Source organism: Plectropomus leopardus, chromosome 16, assembly GCF_026936395.1.
Source record: "Plectropomus leopardus strain MGB_pleo_1.0 chromosome 16, ASM2693639v1, whole genome shotgun sequence".
Classification (NCBI taxonomy): Eukaryota; Metazoa; Chordata; class Actinopteri; order Perciformes; family Serranidae; genus Plectropomus; species Plectropomus leopardus.
Window position 1 is genome coordinate 18,148,680 of NC_142191.1, and position 14,555 is coordinate 18,163,234.

Genomic DNA, 14,555 nt, shown 5'->3' on the forward strand with positions numbered 1-14,555 from the left:
AGCTTTGGTTGCGTATGATTGGGGAGAGGGTCATGCATTTATCCCTCGTCATTCAGGAAGGCTCAAGGAAAAATATTTGTTGCTTCGGGGGGGTTAACTCCTCTGGTAAATAAAGAACAGTCCCTAAGATGTTTTACAGCGTTAAATTTGACTCATCCAACAAAAACTAGAGCCTTAAACTATTTGATTAATCGAGCCATTTTATAAGAAATTTTCAAAAAAGAACAAGCTGAAGCCAAATTAAAAAGCCTTTTTTTTAACTATCCACTATTAAATTGTAATTGTCAGTTGCATCTTTACACCCTTAAACATGCAAAATTAAAAATGCATCTGTCTGCATCATCTGGACTAACGCTCCCACTTTTATTTCTGGCCACACACCTATCCCGGAGGCCATTTTTTTTTGGAGTGGAGTGGAAATCTGAACTTTCTATGGCACTGCACCTCTCTGGGATGGTTGCAGCTCGGGCTTCAGGCTTGACAGAGAACATACTTAGCGTAATGATCCATTGGCTGAGTGTGTCTAATGAAGAAATAGATTATATGTGGATGCTTGCCCACTTCATTGGCTTGCTAATGAGCATATTTGTTTGCATGTATGTGGGAATCTGTGTGGTGGTGGTGGTGTGTTGAATATATAGCAGAGGAGCATGCAGTAAAGCCAGCCTGAAGAGGAGGGGTTAATGAGCCAATCACAGTCCATCAGGGAAGCTATCAAGTGCCCAGACGAGTCCACCGGTCATTCACTCTGTCTGGCTCTTTCTTTTACTCTTTCCCCAAACTCCTTTTCACTCTGCAGCTTTACCTCCCTTCTCTCTCTTGAACAGCCTCCCTCCTTTTCTCCGTCTCTCACACTCCCCACAGATTAGTGTTAACGAGGATATTAGCCATGGCAGTAAACACAGTCCCTCTCTCCGATCCATTTGGCAGCAAGGAGGTGAAGGGAGGATGGGTCTCACTTTTTGCTCTCTTTTCTAGCCTTCCCCACCCAGGCTGCTGATGCGAGCACCACTAGAGAGTAATACAAAGTGTGTTTGTGGGTTTGGGTGTGGATGAAGGGGTGGCGGGCTGGAAAAGACAAAGGAAGAAGAGACAGGAGGGGTCGGATCACACTGGCACCAGTTCACATTAGAGGTCATGTAATTTCAGTCATCTTACTCGTGGAAAGTAAAAACCTTTTATCAAAGCCAGCACTCACCAGGCCAAAAATACACAGGACTCTTGCCTGTAATGAAACCCACTCCCTGGCCATTTGGCATTCTTTCATTGCGCTCTGTAATATTTTGTGCCCTGAAATGTGAACCTGATCCAAATTTTGTTTATTTAGAGGGTTTGCTTTCTCCACGAGAGGAATCGACCATTTCCAGCTGTAGAAAACTATACATTTCCCCTGTGAGTGCTGGAGTGGTTTAACGAGTACCTCAGGTTCACCTTTATACTCCGTCCGAAAAAAAAAAGCCCACACATGCTTACACACACAAATGGGATGCAGCCTGTTAGTGCGGTGCAAACCCTGAGGGGAGGTCGCTTTGATAGAGGGGTTTATGTCCCTCCCAAAGGGCCTGGAGCAGCGCACACAAAACAGCTACAAATCAATACCGTGCACATCTGTCAGGGTGTGATTAAATTCTCCCTTTCCCTTGACATCACCCACCTCGTACACACAAACATATAGGAATGTATACACATACGCAGAAATGTCTGCTTTCTGTGCTTGGCAGGGGGCAAATAAGAAATGTGAGAGGGGGTCTGAGAGAAAGGTTAGCATGAAGTGTTATGTTTACCCCAAGGTACAAAGTCTGTGACCTTAAAAGCACAACTTCACATCGCAGAAACTTATGGGCTGTTTTCTCTTGTAAAGACCGGTGTGAGGCGTCAAGTGACACATTGACATTCACCCTCAGGGTACGTGCAATATGACTACAATTTTAAGGCTACGGTGGCACAAAGAGACAAAGAGTGACCTAAATAGATTGATGTGTGCACTGCTCTTTTAGGACACAAAAGAGGGCTGCCGCAGCTGAGCCTCCTAAGGACATGCAGGAAAGAAATTCATCAAAAAGCAATCATCAGTGCTAGGTGGTGACTGATCTAGCGTGGCATCCATTCATTATGTAAATCTCACAACCTAGCTTTCTTTATCATCAAAGACCCTCATTCTGAAAAATTAGCCACTCTCCGTCTGTGGAAAAACAACAGAACACTAAAACTGGACTGTTGCTATGGAAACTATGTGGGAGAAACCATTTTAGGGAGAGCGGGCTGCAAGGGTGTGTGTGTGTGTGTGTGTGTGTGTGTGTGTGTGTGTGTGTGTGTGTGTGTGTGTGTGTGTGTGTGTGTGTGTGTATGTGTATGTGCTGTCAGGCAGGTGAATGAGGACAGCAGTGTTAGCAATCAACAGGTGTACTGGCAACAGCAATATCTGGGTCCCAAATGGAATGGTAAATTAGATTTAGGATGGCGTGACATCGGACAGTGGATTAGACTGGCAATATGATGCCGTCTGTGTCAACCAAGATCAAGTATTAAAGTGAAGGTGCTGTGCTTATTGTCACCGCCGCAGATGGACCTCATTATTAGGAGATTAGTCAGAGGCTGCACAAAAAATAATCCGATTCATTGATGTCTATCAACACTGCAGAGCTGTGAGGAGAGCTCCATTGCCATTTAAAGGTATACTTTGCCGATTTTCAGCCAGCTTTGTACCATGAACAATGTACAATGAATTGTGGTAACCCCTCCCCACCACCACCACCATCACCACAGCAAAACTCTACCAGTTGCTGCAGGTGAGTTTTTGCGGCATTAAACTACAGCCTTTACTTCTAACCACAGGATCTCCCACACATTTATTTATTTTTGGCGGCCCGCCACAAATAAGTCATCTGCCACCACAACTACATTTATGGAGCTGGATGGTTAATCCGGAGCAGTATTGTGATATATATTTGGTTATTTATAGCACTCTGGGTAGAGACAGAGCAGCAGAACATCAGGCACATCGAAAGTGAAACTTAACCATTCATTCTGCTGAGTCTTAAACTTTACTTTCACTTAAAAACATCTGCAAACAGCTCCTCTCATCCACTGATGTGTGCAGATCAGCTGTGAAGGAAACTACAGATCAATTATCCACCCCCTGGGTAACAAGTGCTGCGGAGGAGGAGGAAAAGTCATTTCAGATTTCAGCTCGAGTCCACAGAATGATATGATTATATGATAATGATTAAAAAAAAACAAACAAACAAAAACAACGTCATCAGCTACTGCCACACATACACTGTCATTCTGTTGGAAACACTGAACCAACTCCATAAACGGTGCAAAACAACAGCAACAGTGCTGACAGAGCTCACAGTGTTAACCGTGTGGGAACCAGAGGATGGGTGCTACCCTTCTACAACAACATCATCTTGATATCTGTGGTAACAGCTGTATGAGCCCAGTGCTAAGCGGCGCTGATGAGCTAGCCAGTAGGACATACTCAACATGTACACCAGGCTGGACCGTCAACCACAGCGAAACAACAGAAAGGCTTGGATTACAACACACAGAGGTAGCATGACTTCATTCTCTTCTCATTATGTCTTTTTGTAGCAAAGGGGTTTGCTGCTATGTTAATGCTCTTAATGCTACATACAGAACCTTTACAGTTATACTTTGCTCATTTTCAACCACCATCGTATGAACTGTGATAAACTTCTCTTTATCTAACCAGCGGCTAGATATCACTCCTTCCTCCATGGTGAAACACGCAAACTGATGCAAAACACGTCAGCTCGCAAGGCTGTTACTCGAACTACAGACTGTATTTCCACATTTTTCATACTGCCTGCAACTCATGCTGCCACTGCTCACACAAAGAGTATAAAAGCAGATCAAGAGACAGACCCCTCTCTCTCTCAAACTTGTTACAAAAATTCAATCAAATGGTAAAAGCAGGCAGTGCTGATCAAGATTATGTTACAACGCTGCTATTTCTTACCAACAACCAAACATTTTAGTGCCCCGTTTAGCTGTAAAATGGGGCACTAAACGGGGGGGGGGGGCATGCAAACTCCGCACAGAAGGGCCCCCCCACTCAAGGCCCGAACGTTGCCCCAACCTGGACTCACCTAAAATGTTTTTAGAAACATATTTTAGTGCCCAGTTTATCTGTAATAGCAAGAGTTTGTGAACAGGAGGCCATACTGCTTCATGCACAGTGAAAACGGAGGCCGAAAAAACGAGATCAAACAGTCAAATTAACCAGTGCTAATCAAATATAAACCAAAGTTCTGTTACTGAGTTGTCTATTTCTTGCCTCAAATAGTTTCAGAAAGATGTTTTAGCCTAACGTTTTGACTAATACGAGATTGTTTCTTGCTGGCAGGCTGCCAGTTCGTATTATGTCACCTACCAGCGTGAGCGTTTATCGATCTAATGTGGTGCAGTGCATACTGGTAGTTGTAGGTTTTCTACCTCTTGAGCAATAGCATCCTGTTTCTCTGTTGTCTCTGGTCATGTAGCACTAATTTCAAAAGTATTTGCTTCTTTCTATTGCAGAGACCTCCTACTTTCATTAAGAGGCCATCTACCCAGCAGTGAAACACTTCTTTAAAGTAAATGTGGAATTCCCATTGAGGTGGAAAAAAGAAGCTGAAATAATACAGTAGGCTATGAATATTGCAGGATGTGAAGAATATCCCCCAATCGCCAGCGTCACGCTTACTTTTCACCAACTGCAGCTAACATGGACTTGATAAAAGATTCAAAGCAAGAGAGAGAGAGAGAGAGAGAGAGACTACCTTCAAGGGCACATCAAACCCTGAACGATCATTTACATTCATGAATCAATAATCCTTGTCGGATGAAAGGGGGAGATAAAGGGTTGTCTCATCTTTGGGGTCATTCCTGTGTTGAGGGACCTAATTTTCATTACCTGGGATAAAACGCACCAAAGCGCAGGAAACCTCCATTCGCCCAAGCATCGGTCATCTCTGATGGCGCCCTACCTTTTCATTTAGGAATTTATGAGGCCTTTTTATTCTTCCCCCTTAGCCATAACTTAGCGAGGTTTGACAGCAAACAATGTTCTTAATGCCGGCATCCGGTATGTCTGTGTCTGGAATATAAAATGTGATCTGTAGCTCCGGCCCCTGTGTTCATAATCTAGTAGGAAAACGTTTGACACATCAACACTGTATGGGAGGATCAAAGTCTGGCCGAGCAGTTTGTCTTTCACTGTACCTTTGTAAAAGTAGGCTGGGGTTAGAGCCAGCTTCATCCAGGATTTGATCTCAGGCCATAAAGGATTATCAGCACGAGGAGTTCCTCTGAAGCTGCTTTTGTTGACTGACAAGAACATGGCTTGCATGGATGCGCACAAACACCAGATGTCAGAAATACATTAGGATTCTTCCTCAAAGAATTACATCTTCATCAAATGCAAATAAAGTGTGCTGAAATTGAATATAACCTGGAGCAACAACGTGGGAGGTAAAAGGTAGCATTCATTTTCTGCTAGGACAATATTAGATGGCAGGTATCTGAGAGCCTAGTCATAGTCCTCTGAATCACTGCCGACATTTATGATTTGTTCATTGATTCAAAAAGGTCTGACGTTGTGCTCACAGACTGATGCTGGCTGGAGAAACAGTAAGCAGAACTTGGTAGGAAGTATCAACAATGGGGGGCTTCTTTTTTCCACATGGAAACATCCATGAAAAGAAACATAAGAAATTGAAGTAGCTGCACAGGATAACTCTAAAATCAACATATTTCTCTGAATGATATTAAAAACTCGAAGATAATAGCTTTTAGCAATGGCTGACTGCATCTCTGTGTCAACTGAAAGTGATGCTGGTGGGACAGATATGTACAAAAAAGCCCTATATAAATTTAATTTTCTGTACGCACGTGCTAAGAAGTGTAGACAACCACTAATATATTTAGTAGTTAAAACAGTGTCATTGTTAGATAAGTATAAAAACTGTGGGATTCAAGTAGCTCTTCCTACAGTAACACACACACTTAATAGCTTTGTGGTAGGGGTGTGCCATATCATATTGTTCATGATAATACCAGAATAATTTTTTCATATGATATGAAAAATTCATACTGTCATATTGGCAATAGTTTGACTTGATGACATAAAGACATCAGACCGTTAGGCGCAGTACCAATAAGCATGGCTGAAAGCGAAACTGCCACCAGCTCTGTGGTGGAAGTTTGTTTTTTGCTGGTCTATTTATATTGTATACAGGGCTGAGCCCTCCCCCAGCGCTTAGCTCCTAGAGATACACACACACACGACAACAACACAGCAAGTGTTAATGACAATGATGAGTGCATTCCCAAGAAAGGCACAGTCTCGTCATTTGTTTGGAACTGGTTCAGTTTTACGGCGTCAGATCTAAAACAAACCACAGTCCGCTGCAAAGTTTGTTTAAAGGCTGTTGCAACTAAAGGCAGCAGCACGACCAATTTATTTCAACTTCTTAAACAGAGGCATACAGCCGAGTGGGAGAAATGTGTCTCACTCCAAGATGCACAAGACCACATCAGCCGACAAACACCCATTAAAAAGCAGCCAACATTAGTGGAATCATTTTCCCATTGTGTCCCGTATGACAGGGAAGTGACCCAGTGCAAAGATGTAACTGATGTGGTCGTGCTGCACATCGCTACAGTGGAAAAGCCTGAGTGTATTCACATGCTGAAAACTATTGACCCCAGGTATGTGCTACCAAGCAGCAAGTATTTTGCTGAAGTTGCCCTGCCTCATCTGTACAACTGTACACGTGAAAAGAGAGCTGAAGTGATGTCATTTTGCTCCACTACAACAGACCTTTGGTCCAGTAATTTGAAAACAACGAATAACATTATTTGTTAACATGGAACTAATGCTGAACAACGGCTGTATGATTTCAAAATTGGTTATTTTCAGTAGTTCAACTGTAAAACTGTACAATATGCAAAACTGTGCAATATCAGTCAGGGGGGTGGAAATTAGGATTGGTCAATTGTGACAGTTAGGCTTTCTAAATTTGTTACATGTTCAGTTCCTATTGAATTCCCATCATAGCAAAGAGTGCATATTAACACAATGTTTGCCATACAGACAAAAGCAAAACAAAACAAAAAACAAATACCAGAAATTAAGTTGAAATACTCACAACTTAAAGCCATAATACAAATCTATGGTATAATATTATCCTGGAGATTCTCATGCAGCTTTGTTGGGAAGCATTAAAATGATCATTCATATAAATCTTTCAAATGCTAATTTACAACAGAGAAACGATTGGGACAAGTGCCTCTCGTCTGTATTTGCATACATGTACAGCACACCAGGACACCGTCTGCTGCAAACCTCCAGGTATCTGTCTCAATCCACCACTGTGTTATAAATCACTCCGATGTGAAATTACTTACAAGAACCTACGCATTTCATTGTAATACTCTTCCTGATTCGTGTGCCATAAAGCAGCATCATGCGGCTAATCCTGCAGCCACCTGGGAGCCTGGTTGGTTGTGACAGGATAACGAGCAGGGGGAGGAGGAGGCACCATTTGGGGATAAAAATGTGAGAGCGTGGGGTACTTCAGATGATTGGGTGAGGAAGACAATGAAGAGGATGTGAGTGAACGCGTGTGTGTGTATGTAGGGGGCACAGATGAGCGATAGATTGGGCGTCGTGCTCTGTCACCTGCTCGGGCCCCACAACAATGTCATCATAAGCCTGCGCCTGAGCACCTGTCACACACAATAGATGGAAAGCAGCCGGGTGGAAATACCTGTGTGTATACCTGGGAAGTGAACATCGCAGCCCTTTCAGCTCCTGATAAGTGTGGGAGTTAACAGCTCACTCCTGGCTTTTGCTGCTGCAGCTGGAGCCTCTTCCCTCGGCATGTTGTGAGTTCACCTACAGTGAAAAAGTATTCACATGTTGAACTTGAGCAAAAGCCTTGCATTTTCTTCACAGTATTTGCAGGTAATGTACATGAAAATTGCACTTAAAGCACTCGCCGTGAAGAATTGCTGCCATCAGAGGGTTAAATAATTGATACCTTAATGTGTAAATGGCAGCTTTATGTTGCAGCTGGTCCAGGTGGAGGTAAGCTTAGAGGCCCTGAAAACCCATTTTCTTAAACAGCTTTAAACCATAAGCAACAAGATCCTACATGAACACAAAATTATCAGCGTAAGTTAAACCCCTAAGTCTACTTCCTATGAAAGGTTTTTGTATTTTCATATGCTTTTTCAATTGGTATGAAGTGGGCGGGGCTTTGTTGGAAAGAGATTACATCATGCACTTCCACAGACCAATCAGAATTTAAGAGTATAAGAATAAAAAATGATGCCAGTTGTGGATTGTGTTGCCAAAGAGACCACATCCAGGAAATTACGATTAGTTACATTTTAACAGTTATTGTTGCTTATTTAGCCGCTAATATTTGTTGTTGGAGAAATACATACAATTTAAAATCAAAATTTCAATCCTAAACCAGTTACTTTTGTTTTTTTTTCCTGTGGAGCTTCAAACAGATCCTTTCCCTGAGAGGTTTTTGACAGAAAGTGAGTGAAGATTTGCTTTTTTGCTGAATACCTGAAAGACTGTGTCCATCCTGAGCAGATGGAGTTTAAGGAAAAAACTGTTGAAGTTGAAAGCTCTGTGAAGTGGAGTTTGAATTGATTTTTTTTGTCACCAAACTACTGTTTCTAAAGTCAAGAAGAAGCTTTTATGCTGGTGAGGAAGTTCCTATCATTGGGTCTATGAGGTGATGGGAGGAAGCCTCAGAGATTTTGCAAAAGAGAAAAAAAAGATGATTTATTTACAAAGTGGAACTACAGTACGCGTGTAACAAAAGTGAAAATCTATGAAGCCAAAAAACTTAGCTTAACTGGCAAAAAGTAAATGTGACACATGCACACAGTGCTGGCCAAAGTCACCATTGTTATTTTTATAGTAATAGTAATATCACCTGAGCTTCTCTGTGGTTTGTTATGGAAAGCCGGTCTAGCCTCTGTCTGTTATGAGCCTTAAGGTCTACAAAGATTTTTTTTTTTGCTTGATAGAGTTTAACATCTGAAGGCTGTTTCACTGAATCTTGTCCTGGTCTGTACTCAGAATAGCCAGGCTCAGGGATCAGCGTCAGCTCATGGTGGATATCATATGTTGAAACTGAGCGTTTAGAGTCACATTACAAGGCAAACACTTCTGAGGGGTCAGCTCTGGAAAGACTGCAGCTTTTTTCAAATCGGCCTCAACAAATCTGAAATTTTCAGATCCATACAGAGCATAAATCACATTTATAGCTACAGGAAAGAACCTCAAAATCTATAATACGCTGATGGATGTTAAAATTTTAATAACTAAGAGCAAATCAGACTCAACTGATACTCATATCTGCCTGTTTGATTTAGTACAGTGTCTGTTTACATTCAGGTTACATGCCATTTTGCAATGCATTACATTTATGGCATTTGCTAATTTTCGTGCTTTTCAAAATAGAGACTTCATGTTGTCAAACACAGCTCGGAGTTAACTGCTGTCTCAGCTACAAAGATGCCCTAAATATAAAAATATTACTGTGACAAGGCAACATGTTTTGAGGGATTATTTCCTGGTGGAGACTTCATGTCTTCCTGTGAGTTTCAGGTGAAGGACAGTATCAGGAGCACGAGCTGATGTGTATACTGATAAAAACACACTCCACATGGACACAGAACCACTGGCAGAGCTGAGCACAGGCTCTATGTTTAATTTGGTGAATTTTTCCACTCTGTGAAACTTGATTTTGGTGCTGTAGAAGATTGAACGGAAGCACATTGCTACTTTTGGGAGAAGATCCCCGTTATATTAAACTACGCTTGACTGCATGCAAACACAAGCACAGATAAGATCAGCTAAGTGTATTTGTGGAGCCCTGAATCATAGATGCAGTCTAGGGACGTTACTAAACCCACTAAATTAATTAACGAATTTAAATGTCCTTTAATAAAATAATGAAAAACCTATAAATTAGACAAGTGGCACAAACAAACGGTGAGAACTTTGTTATTATTACTGTATTTGGTACAAGTACAACACCACAGGTGTTCAGAAACATCTGTATACTTTAGTCAAGACACCATCATCATTTTTTTTTTGCAACAATAACACAATTGTTTGTTACTTCAGCAAGTCTGCACACGCTTTCCTCTAAGCTCACCACCCCGGTGGCAGAGATCCCCAACAGTTAAATGGATATAAACTCATATTGAATAGACAAACATGCTGAATTCACACAAATCTAAATCCTAATACAGGAGGAGGTGGAGGGACTTAAACTGCTGGGAAGCAGGCGGTGGCTGAAGCAAAAAAGATGTGGCGCTGAGCCGTGGAATATGCCGAAGAAAAAAAAGGAGAATCAAATCTATTTATACAATCAGAGTTACATATGATTGGAAGGAGCATAAAGCATGTGACTTTAAGGCAACGACTAGGCCGGACCCAGGGGCTCTATGGTTGACTGCACTTTTGATACATTTCTGGAGCGCTCCAAGCAAGCCAATATGATTTTAACTATAACCTGACCTTTAACCTTTTCATTGTGTTTATAACCATGGCTTCCACTCGAGAATGTTTCAGTCTTAAAAAATAAACCATGTGCCCCAAAGCAGTGCTTGATGGCATTCCTTACATCAACGGTTCCTCTTAAAGCAACACATCTACTTGTACGCTTCCCTTATCAGGATATTTTATAATAGTTTTAAAAGGTGCGAAAACGTAAAACTAAGCCTCCATGATATTGTCAGAAAAACTGACATTATGATTTTCTTTAGAGGGACCTCCAACACTGTTGGGCAGAGAAGACCCCTGAGTGTTTCAGATTTCTGCCACATAAACACTTCTGTATTCAAACATGAACTCACCTTAAATAAAAAATTTTGCTATATATAGTCCTTGAAACAGACCCAAACCCATCTCCATCATAAAAAATTCAATCCAAAAACAACATATCAGTTAAGGCCCTAATATCAGCTGTATATACAGTATATCGGCCATCAGCTGCCATGCTCTTTAAAAAATTAGCATCATTATCAGCCACTGAAAAACTCATATTAGTCAACCCCTAATGCAGATTGGTGTTCATAATGCTCCGAGCATACAACAAGGACACCGCCTGCTGGTATTCAGCGGTCCACATGCTGCTGGAGCTGAATGAAAAATAGTGAAATAACATTATACTGACAACGCTAGTGTATCAAGAAAACCTCATGGGGATAGTTGACAAAGAGGTACACTTCACATGTAGATAGTAAATATAAAGAAATAGTTTTTGAGACCATTACTGTCTAACTGACAACATAATTGTCTAGTAAAGGAGCAGACACTAATGCTAATGTCAGGATTGGCTGAAGGAGTTTGTCTGTCAAAACAAGTAATTCCCACCCGCTGAAACTGTTTGTGGCGCCAGCGAGCCCAGACTGATACAGAGCGAGAAACAGCGTTAAGCTTACGTGATCAGGATGGTCTTACCACGCTACCAGCTGGCACCTTTTGTTCACATTCATTTTGCGATCCCCACAGTCTCACACAACTTTTTTCCTTTTTTTCCCATTAACTTGTGACCCTTAAATTCAGGCGATAGCTGTGACCTTGTGACATGTTGTATATGTTGCTGAGCTGTAAATGTTTTCAAGACTTTAAGATTGTCTTTTCTCAGATGGCTCTACTTTAATGATATTGAGGCTGCAATGTGTAGATATATCTAAAACTATTTCTAATAAAAAAATTTAAATGAATAAAAATATAAACCTACATACAGTATGTATGAGCCTAAACGCTGGGTCCATGGCCCCTGCTACAGGTAGCTCTGCAGAACAAACTTAAGACACCTGGTCATTACACTTGAATACTCCTCCTTTCTTAGGACACTTTTATAAAATCGTCCAACACAGTGAAATGATCAAGAATCTCCTCCGCCTTATTCACTCCCACTGGTGTTCCGGCTCTGTTACAGCAGGCCTTCATTTATCATCATCACTATAAACTCGAGGGACCTCCACCCCCACAAGCAAATCTGTGTCCTGTGCATCTTTTTCTAACCGCCCTCCGCTGGTTACTCGCCATCTACCTCACACACACCAACAGTGCTGCCATCTCTGCAGTCCTCTGTGACAAAAGCAGCCTGCCAGCAATCCATTTCTTACTTCACGTTTTGGTGTGACACCAACTTCCCAAGAGCTTAATTGCTCTGAGACAAGTGAACTTTTCATCAGGTTGTCCCGCCACGTCTGCCGAATCCCACTCATCACCTGTTGTCAGCCATCATTAACACAAAGACGGAGTAGCCGCCCGAGGCTCTAAAAAAGCTTGTATCATGGTGGCCGATGACCTCTGCTTTTGCCATTGTTCTGCCAACACCCGTACGCATCATCCATACATGCTGTCCAAGAGACAAGCTGCATTCACATCCACTGATGGAGAAAGGTTCTCACATGACACGCTGTCTAAACGTATATACTGAGTGTTAAATGAGGCAGATGGTAGTCTGCTCTGCTGGGACGCCCTGATGGCTTTGTCTCATATCATTCCCTCTTTGTCTCTTCCCCTACCTCCAGTCAACTCAACTGTCCACTATCAAATAAAGGTACAAAATGTGCCTAAAATACTTTCTACAGGCTAATCCAAGAGATAGTCAAGTTGCAGTTACAGTTTACAGTCACATCTGTGAAAACATGGATGCTTCACACACATCTTTACCCAGCAGCACAGACGAGCTAAACACTCAGTACAGTTTCAAGATTAGTGTCACCAATTCCGTATCTGACCAAATGTCTTCCCTTCTTTTCCTCAGTTATGGTGTTTAATCTCAGCCAGAAAAGTCCTTTTACAGAACATTATTTAGTAACAGTGAAGTTAACCTATGACCTTTTGGAATATAAACTATCATCACTTCATCTTTTTATCCCATGAGACATTTGTGAGAAATCTTGCCATAATTAGCATATGAATTCTTGAGTTATGGACAAAAGCATGTGTTATGAGGTTACAGTGACCTTGACTTTTGACCACCAAATTCTTATCAGTTCAGTCTTCGGTTTAAGTGGAATTTGTTTCATATATGAAGAAATTCCCACAAGCTGTTCTTGAGAATGAGACACAGGAGTCGTACTGTGACCTTGACCTTTGACCTACGACCACCAAGTTTCCATCATGGTTTTCATGAGATATCATATTCATGAGAATGACATAAGTGCATACATATTAATACATGAATGGACAAGCTAACAAAATAATGCCTCAGGCTACTGCTGTTGCTGGCACGGAGGCATAAAAATGTAAAATGACAGCATAAACCACAGTGAAAACAAGATGGTGTAGTAAACAATTAAATGCTGTCCAACTAAATATAACCAAGTGCCGTCAGTTACAAAACGTAAAGCCCCAGACCTACAGAATGAACAAGTATCTATTGAGTATTTACTGGGAATTCATAAAATTTCAATGACAAAAAAGAGATATCTCTAAAAATATTTTTTTCTTATTTTTATTTACCTCTCTTGTAAAATGTTACTGTACAAAACTAAACAAACCCCAAAGGTAAAAGTCTTGTAGAAGAGGTAAGTAGGAATGCCTGTCCAGAGTGTTGTCACACCTTCTACCTGCAAAATGGGTGTTGATACTGTCTCTTCTCCTCTTTTATAGTGTTTTTTTTTCTCTGTTAAAATTGATTTTTCCATTACTAACTGACTTCCATCTCTGCCACTACCACACTTTGTTGTGCTTTTCTTGTTTTGTACTATACACGAATCCACTGAAGTCCAGTTGGTGGGACACAAAGTCAAATGCAGTGTGACATCCAATATTCTGGTATAATAACAAAGCAACACCCACACAGGTGTTTTCACTTATTCTTGCTGATTCTTGCTGCTTGGGTTGAAGTTGGGTAGAGCTGTTCTGAGACTTGTGTGAAGTCATCAATCTACGGTAGTTGTATTGGATTTTGCCCCGTGAAATTTACTCACACGAGGAAAAAAGCAGGGAGGGACAAGAAGTGGCATAAGCAGGATTTGAACACAAATTGTGGGGGCTAGCAGGCTAATAACAGCAATCAAAGTTGTAAATTAGAGTGTTTTATCAAACAATTTATTGTCATTAACCTCTGTCACCGTCTTTGCACTCTCTGCAGCCAAGCAGCATCCTTTCTTCTCTGCTGCTTTTATTACTTCACCAAACAAGAATATAAACTGATACTTCCTAAATAAGAGACCATGGGCCCTATCTTACAGCCGCCACACAGCGCAGTGCAACATCAGCGCTAGTTTTGAACAGATGCAGTTGCCGGTTTTACAGCCCCTGTTGAAGCACCCATCTGTGCAGCCATGGATATGTATGTTTTAGGGCTTATTTATCCTCAATGTTAGATGTGTATAAGGACACGATCAGAGCCATACTCTGTCTGTTTTTCATCCATATTTGTCTGCATTTTCTGAAAGCTACCGATATGGACAAAATGTAGAAGTACAACTGGAGACTTTGGGGGCAATGTAGCCCAGTTCAAGTGCGACACAGCCATAGGATA

At 41.4% G+C, this 14,555-nt stretch overlaps 1 long non-coding RNA gene across 1 annotated transcript in view; it reads right to left on the reverse strand.

Annotated features, from left to right (window-relative positions):
- The window catches only part of LOC148186874 (uncharacterized), a 63,324-nt gene that overhangs the window by 21,034 nt on the left and 27,735 nt on the right, over positions 1–14,555 (reverse strand). Inside the window, exon 2 of the long non-coding RNA XR_015779172.1 lies at positions 7,779–7,906. This is a non-coding gene — a long non-coding RNA (uncharacterized LOC148186874). The remainder of the gene's footprint in view (positions 1–7,778; positions 7,907–14,555) is intronic.